Here is a 7,803-nt window from a genome sequence, read left to right as displayed (position 1 = left end):
ACTAAAGAGCTAGCTGCATTGTTTCTCAGTTAAGGAGGAGCTAATGTCAGTTCATCAGCTGCTAGGGGAAACACTTTAGTTTTAGGTCATCTGATGTCGAAGCAGACACTAAAATGCGATAAAAACTGGCAAAAATCTAGTCTCCTTATTGGCTGCCCACTATCTGTGCAACAGCGATTGAGAATACATTGGCACAACAGAGTATACCCTATGGAGACAAACCAAACAACAATCGACAGTTAAAATGCCATCCACCATCCCTATATAATATATATATATATATATATATATATATATATATATATGTGTGTGTGTGTGTGTGTGTGTGTATATATATATATATATTCAATTTCCTTCAAAAGGGAAAATGTGTCAAATAAATACCTTTCAGTGGTGAAACCATAGCAAGGAAAAAAGACGGCAATTCCCATAATCAAAATCCAGATCTGTAGCAGATATTTAATAGAACAAACTTTATTCTTTCATTAACACATCAAAATAGTGTCAATATATGCCGGTGGTGATATCTTTTGAAAACAAGCCCTGACATTTTGCAGATTTTTTACATTAACTTGCAAACTTGACACTAGTAAAAACAGTGGAAAATTGAATAAACCATAGTGAAAGTCTGATAAAATAAACATTTAAGCATTGTAAAGAATAAAGAGTTATGGTAAAGCATATTATTAAACATTACAAACCAGGGTAAAATATGGTAATTCATAGTATAACAGGAACAGCCTGGTACAGCTGCAACAATACAGTGGCACACTTTTATAAGGAGAACTGCATAATAACACAGTATTCAAGAGTGCTTATCACTTACAATAGCCATGCCTACGTTTATGAAAAATGGTGACCCAGGCCCAGACATTACACCAATGTTAGACTCTTCATTGTTCATTTTGGGAAATAGCTGAGAAGCTGCTGAACATATCAGCTAGAGATGAACTTATATATGCGTACAAGTGTCAAGTTTTACTCAAATGGTTTTTCAGGTACTGGATTCAACTGGTTTCCAATAATCCCAGTGTGGCAGGCTGGCGAGTGGATAGAGGCCCAGAGACAGACTGCAGTTCAAAAAAATAACTATTTTATTATAAATAAACACAAAATGAAAGGGCACAAGGGCCAAAACAAAACAATTTAAACACAAAGACAGACAAAAAGCAAAATTTACAAAAATAACAATCTCCAGGCTGGGCAATGCCTTTACTGGATTCAAGCTCTCCAAACAACCAAAAAAAAACCAACCTGCTTCCTCAGCTCCCTCTCCCCAAATGAGAAGCAGAGGCCTCCTTTTATATCAGGTGGCTGGGCGCTGATTGATCGTTAATCAACCTAATCAACTAATCAACCCCAGCCACCTGAACATAATAAACCCAGGCAGGCAGGGGAAGTTAACCCCATCCCTGCCAATTTAAAAGGGCAGAGCTTTGCTCTTCCACACACCTCCCCCCCATGTACAACGTACACCGGCCGCAATCGGCCAACTCCCCCCCCCCCCCCCCCCCCCCCCCCAAGAGTCCAATTATGTCCCTTGGGTGGGCTGTTATGGTGGGTGGTGGTGGGCGGGGTTGATGTCGGAGCCCCCAAGCCTTCTTTGGTTGAGGGGGCCCCGAATGTCCAAGGTAGCATGGCGACGACGGCGGCCCGGCTCCCTCTGGTGGCGGAGGCGGCGACGGCGGCCCGGCTCCCTCTGGTGGCGGAGGCGGCGGCGGCGGCGGCCCGGCTCCCTCTGGTGGCGGAGGCGGCGACGGCGGCCCGGCTCCCTCTGGTGGCGGAGGCGGCGACGGCGACCCGCTCCCTCTGGTGGCCAGGAGGGCGGACGACCGCGGCGCGACCCGGCTCCCTCTGCTGGCGGACGGCGGCGACGTGCGCGACCCCGGCTCCCTCTGGGCGTCGGCGGAGGCTCCCGACGGCGGCGAGGCCCCCGGCTCCCTCTGGCGTGCGGCGGAGGCCCGCCTCCCTCCGGGCGGAGGCCCCGCTCCTCCTCGGCGGAGGATACCGCCTCCCTCTGGCCGCGGAGACCGCCTCCTCCGGCGGCGGAAGGCCCGAGCGGCCGGCCGGCTCGCCCCTGTGGCGGCGGAGCGGCCCGGCCGCGGAGGCCGCCCGTGCCGGCCAAATCCTCTCCCTCTTGCCGCCGCCGCCTCCGGCTCTGAGAGCGGCCCCGGGACTCTCCTCCCTCCGAGGCTCGTCTGAGCAACGCCGGACGGCTGCTCCTCCCTCTCTGAGAGCGGCAGCAGATCCTCCTCCCTCTCTGGCTCTGAGAGCGCCGGCGGCTCCTCCTCCCTCTCTGGCTCTGGGAGCGGCGGCGGCTCCTCCTCCCTCTCTGGCTCTGGGAGCGACGGCGGATCCTCCTCCCTCTCTGGCTCTGGGAGCGACGGCGGCTCCTCCCTCTCTGGCTCTGAGAGCGACGGCAGCTCCTCATCCCTCTCTGGCTCTGGGAGCGCGGCGGCTCCTCCTCCCTCTCTGGCTCTGGGAGCGACGGCGGCTCCTCACTCCTCTCTGGCTCTGGGAGCGACGGCGGCTCCTCCTCCCTCTCTGGCTCTGGGAGCGACGGAGCTCCTCACCCCTCTCTGGCTCTGGGGAGCGACGGCGGCTCCTCACCCCTCTCTGGCTCTGGGAGCGACGGCGGCTCCTCACCCCTCTCTGGCTCTGGGGACGACGGCGGCTCCTCACCCCTCTCTGGCTCTGGGAGCGACGGCGGCTCCTCACCCCTCTCTGGCTCTCTCCTCACCCCTCTCTGGCTCTGGGAACGACGGCGGCTCCTCACCCCTCTCTGGCTCTGGGACGACGGCGGCTCCTCCCCCTCTCTGGCTCTGGGAGCGACGGCGGCTCCTCACCCCTCTCTGGCTCTGGGAGCGACGGCGGCTCCTCACCCCTCTCTGGCTCTGGGAGCGACGGCAGCTCCTCACCCCTCTCTGGCTCTGGGAGCGACGGCAGCTCCTCACCCCTCTCTGGCTCTGGGAGCGACGGCTGCTCCTCACCCCTCTCTGGCTCTGGGAGCGACGGCAGCTCCTCACCCCTCTCTGGCTCTGGGGACGACGGCAGCTCCTCACCCCTCTCTGGCTCTGGGGACGACGGCAGCTCCTCACCCCTCTTTATTGGAGTGACCGGGGCATCTCCCTCTACCGCCAGGTAATTAACCACCATGAGGGCAACCTCTGGGAAGGACGATGTTCCTCCCACTGTTCCCACCTCTCCCCATCCCGACGCCACAGCGTGTTGATAACTATGGGGAGATCGTGGACGAGGTCTGCCTCAGGGTGCATCAACCAGTCCCAGATCTCCTGGGACGGTGGTGAAGGTGGTGGTGCTGGAGGTAGTGGGGTGGCCCCTGATGCCCGGGGTGAACACGGCACCTCTTCCTGGGCCTGGTTGTAGGGGCATCCTGCCCAGTTGTGGCCGTCCTCCTCACACCGGCCACACCAGTTTGCCGGTGGCACGTCTGGGCAGGACCGCCAACGATGGTCCTCCTTCCCACACCAGGAACACCAGGGGAAGAGGCTGGCCGGGTCCTCCAGCGGTGGCTGCAGCAGCTTACATTTCTTCAGCTGCTGCTTGTCCTGCCTTTTCCACTGTCTGCTCTTCTTTCCCATTTTTTTTCCAAAAAAAAAATAAATAAATAAATACTGCTCTGAGCCTCTAGGTGGCGCTATCCCACTTCTGACACCAAATGTGGCAGGCTGGCGAGTGGATAGAGGCCCAGAGACAGACTGCAGTTCAAAAAAATAACTATTTTATTATAAATAAACACAAAATGAAAGGGCACAAGGGCCAAAACAAAACAATTTAAACACAAAGAAAGACAAAAAGCAAAATTTACAAAAATAACAATCTCCAGGCTGGGCAATGCCTTCACTGGATTCAAGCTCTCCAAACAACCAAAAAAAAAACCAACCTGCTTCCTCAGCTCCCTCTCCCCAAATGAGAAGCAGAGGCCTCCTTTTATATCAGGTGGCTGGGCGCTGATTGATCGTTAATCAACCTAATCAACTAATCAACCCCAGCCACCTGAACATAATAAACCCAGGCAGGCAGGGGAAGTTAACCCCATCCCTGCCAATTTAAAAGGGCAGAGCTTTGCTCTTCCACACCCAGATATGTGTCGAACACAACAAAAACCTGCAAGAACCATTCCCAGCAAACACAATTGGGCCAATTTACTATGCTTGTGCTCCAGTGCAAACTTCACTCTTATAATTTCTTTGCCAATTAAACTCTGCTTACCCGAGGTGTTGCATTGAGTTCGTTTCTCATGGCACAGACGTTCCTCTGTGCCTTTTTTTTGACCGGGGAAAAAAAGAAAATTGCCCACAAAAAGACAAAAATTAATTTAAAAAACATCTTGTAACACAATGTTTTAAAAGTGATTGCATGCGGGAATATAATTATTAACTGGATCTTTTATAAGAACCCCCCCCTCACTGTATCTTTTTAAGATTTGCATTTCAGACCCACGCTCTTGGACGCCTACTGCTCTTTATCACCTCTGCTAAACATGTCTGTGCAGAAGTGCATGCAAGTGAGAGCCTTTGATAATGTGTATCACATACTGCTCTCAAAGATTATAAATATCAAAACTTTTATTTTTATTTTTTTTTATACTCAGTAGAACCTCAAAAGTTACAAATACCACTGGTTAACCACTCCTGGCTACTGAAGATCAGACGCTGTGAATATCACCTGTCTACATTATAAAAATGAAACATCAGTTATTCAGTTTGCTCCTTTAAAAACACACCCACGTTGTCAGGCATCGTGGAGATTTTTCAATAAAGCAATTTGTTAAACACACCAAAGGTGTTCCTTTATTTCTTTAAGCTTGAGGTTTGAAAAGACTGGAAGCTGGCCCTACTCATTCACATTCACTTTGTCGACGACCTGCTTTCTCCCCTTCACTGTAACGCACTGTAGCTTTGCTTGACAGGGTTCTCTTTGCTGAAAAGAGAAAACAGTTTTTCATTTCACTCTGTCAATGTTATTATTTAAGATTACACCCATCTGAAAGCAGTGCTTGAGATTTCTTTAGATGCTTTTCGTAGCAGATGCCCATCAAAATAATGATGGTTGTGTGACATGAACTTAACCCTGTAATGCCTATTCCTGTATCACATGTAATGCAATGCTTAGCATCCCCTCTATATTATTTATTTATTTATTTATTTTTAAATCATATGCAGTATATTATCTGTTGCCGGGGGAACAAATACAGAATCTAGTTATGTAAATACAGTAGCTTTTCAAATTTCAAAACTACTTGGGCATTACAGATAATGTCTGAGATTCACAGCGAAACAACTGCCAACCTACCAGCATGTGCCAATGCAGATTTCTAATACGAGGAATGAGCAATGCATGGGGAGAGACTGTTGTGGGTTTTTATAAATTACTAATGATGTGGAAAAACTGATGAAATATCCCGGAACTACTTAACTATCCTCTCTAACTTTTTTCAGTAGATATGCTCAGGTTCATGTATTCCACTGTACAATTCCTGGCCCAGGTTGCATTGGTGAAACAGTGTCAACAGCTTAAACCGGTCCTTCTAGTCACCTCACAATGAGGTAAAAGGGCTGAACCTGGGGTTTGTAGGATTATTTCAAGTTCGAGTGGATAAGTGGACGACTGAAAGCACTGATCTGATTTCAGAAAATGAAGACTGTTTTCGGGATATTTATGCTAGCAGCATTGATAAGCATTATGCCCTCCTCTACTTGTGTGTTGCATTGTGTGTACCAGTGACATGTTTTAGCTGCTTTCCTTTATACAGATTTATCTTTAGAGTGTTGCTTTCAATTTTGACTCGTGAGTTAATGATTAGTTTAGTCTGTTTCAATAATAATTTTTCAACGAGAACGTTTTGTTTTGAATTTGTAACATTTTGGTTTCGGTTTTACTAAGCATAACTGAATATCTCAACAGCTGACATTTACCAATTATGACAGATGCAGATATTAACCATCCTATTATGTTCAGATTTTAGGTACAGCTGTTATGTTTTGGGTCATATTGACCCGATGCAATGTTTTTATTTGCAAAGATGTTACTCTTATGCTCTTTTAGTCCAGGAGCTGTGATAAAACTTGTTTGACTGCCAACCTGGGAGCGCTTCTTTTTGGAATGTCTTTACCAGTGAGATGCTGTTGTAATACTGACAGAAAATTAGGCTCTGTAGTTTGTTTTATTCCTGCACACAAATCTACATAGATAAATGCCACGGGTCACAGTGACCCGAAACCTCTTATTTGTATGACCTGTTCTAAAACAAATAAACATCTCAAAGGTTCTGTTTTCTGTGTATAAGTTTATGACCCCAACTTAGCAAAAGTCATAAAATATTATACAGAAAATGAAAAGAAAAATAGCATTTAAGCTAATAGGAAACTAGAGTTGGGTCAAATAGACCCAAAACCTAATAGGAGGTTTAAACCTTGCTGTGAAATATACTTCGTGCTGCTGTGAATCAAAGATGTTTTTTAATGCAGGGTTGAGGGGAAGCTGACTGACACTACCTGGATAAATCCACACAAGATATTGAAAAATGATGCTCAACAAAATGCTAATAAAGCATTTATCCAAGCTCTTTTTCTTTCCATGTTTTTTAACAGGTTATACGGTCAGACTCATCAAAGAGAAAGATGTTTACTTGTGGAGTTTACGTCTTGCATTTTAAAATTTAGCACATACAAGGTGAATCGTCCAAGCAAAACCTGACAGTGACTGTGTGTGAATGCACTGCAATGTACAAATGCAACCCACTGACTAGTCACAGCAAGGGTGTCGGAGTCATTGGAGTCGCACTGGCAGCTCTGCTTCTAATGCTGGGTAAGATGATGTCAGCTATGCCTAGGTTTGGTTTCTTTGTTTAATGTTTTTTTAATACATAAGCAGTAGATGTTTGCTACACTACAACAGTCTTCTTCAAGATTTTTGTTTTCAAATACTATAGAATATGCATTTTGTTGCCAGTGAAACAGCGCCCAAGCTTATATGCGCAATGCAAACATATTACAAATAACCCACGAGTGTCAGTTTAGGTTCTAAGTCAATTTGCATTGCTGCCGTAAAAAATGAATTGACCAAATATCTATGAAACCTGTCATGTGGAGGACCCTAAGAATTTTTGGACCGCACTGTGTGTGTTGAGGCCAGTAAGGAAAACTTTTTTTTTTTTTTTAAAGGTTGTATTTTTTTGTACATATTTTTGTAGGTGTTTGAAAGGTAGAGTAAACATGTTGAAAATGTACATGGTCATAAAAACATGAGCATGTATCTCATGCTAGAACCCCTTCCACAAGGTTATTAGAATTATAATTGTATAACAATGGAATTTTTCAAAAAAAAAAAAAAGGGTGTGGTAGATAAAGAATCTGACACAAGTCTTTAGGGCCAGACGGCTTTTCTAGCAGCTGATTAGATGTCACGCACAAAGCAGCAGTAAGAGAAGACATTTAAAAAATAAATAAATAAATAACAGTGGTTTACTGTACATAGAGCTATTTTTAAACTCTATATTAATCATGCTGGCTTGTATCCCCCTTGATAATAATATAAAAAATAAAAAATACAGCAGAAAAAGGTGCGCGAATTGGTTGACGAGATAAAAGACGGGGTTGTTAAGATATTGTTGTTTCATTAACCTTTCTACGCAGAGGACCTCTGAAGAGTCATTAAATAAAGCTCAATGCAGCAGACTAGATACCTGGGCCTGCTCTTGGATATGCCTCATTATTTTGCATGAATCATAAGAAACTGAGGCATCTATTCAATTAATGAAAACAGTAGCTGATGAGCACC

Source organism: Polyodon spathula, chromosome 23 (assembly GCF_017654505.1).
Source record: "Polyodon spathula isolate WHYD16114869_AA chromosome 23, ASM1765450v1, whole genome shotgun sequence".
In the NCBI taxonomy this organism is placed as follows: domain Eukaryota; kingdom Metazoa; phylum Chordata; class Actinopteri; order Acipenseriformes; family Polyodontidae; genus Polyodon; species Polyodon spathula.
Note: the sequence above shows the minus strand (reverse complement) of the source record.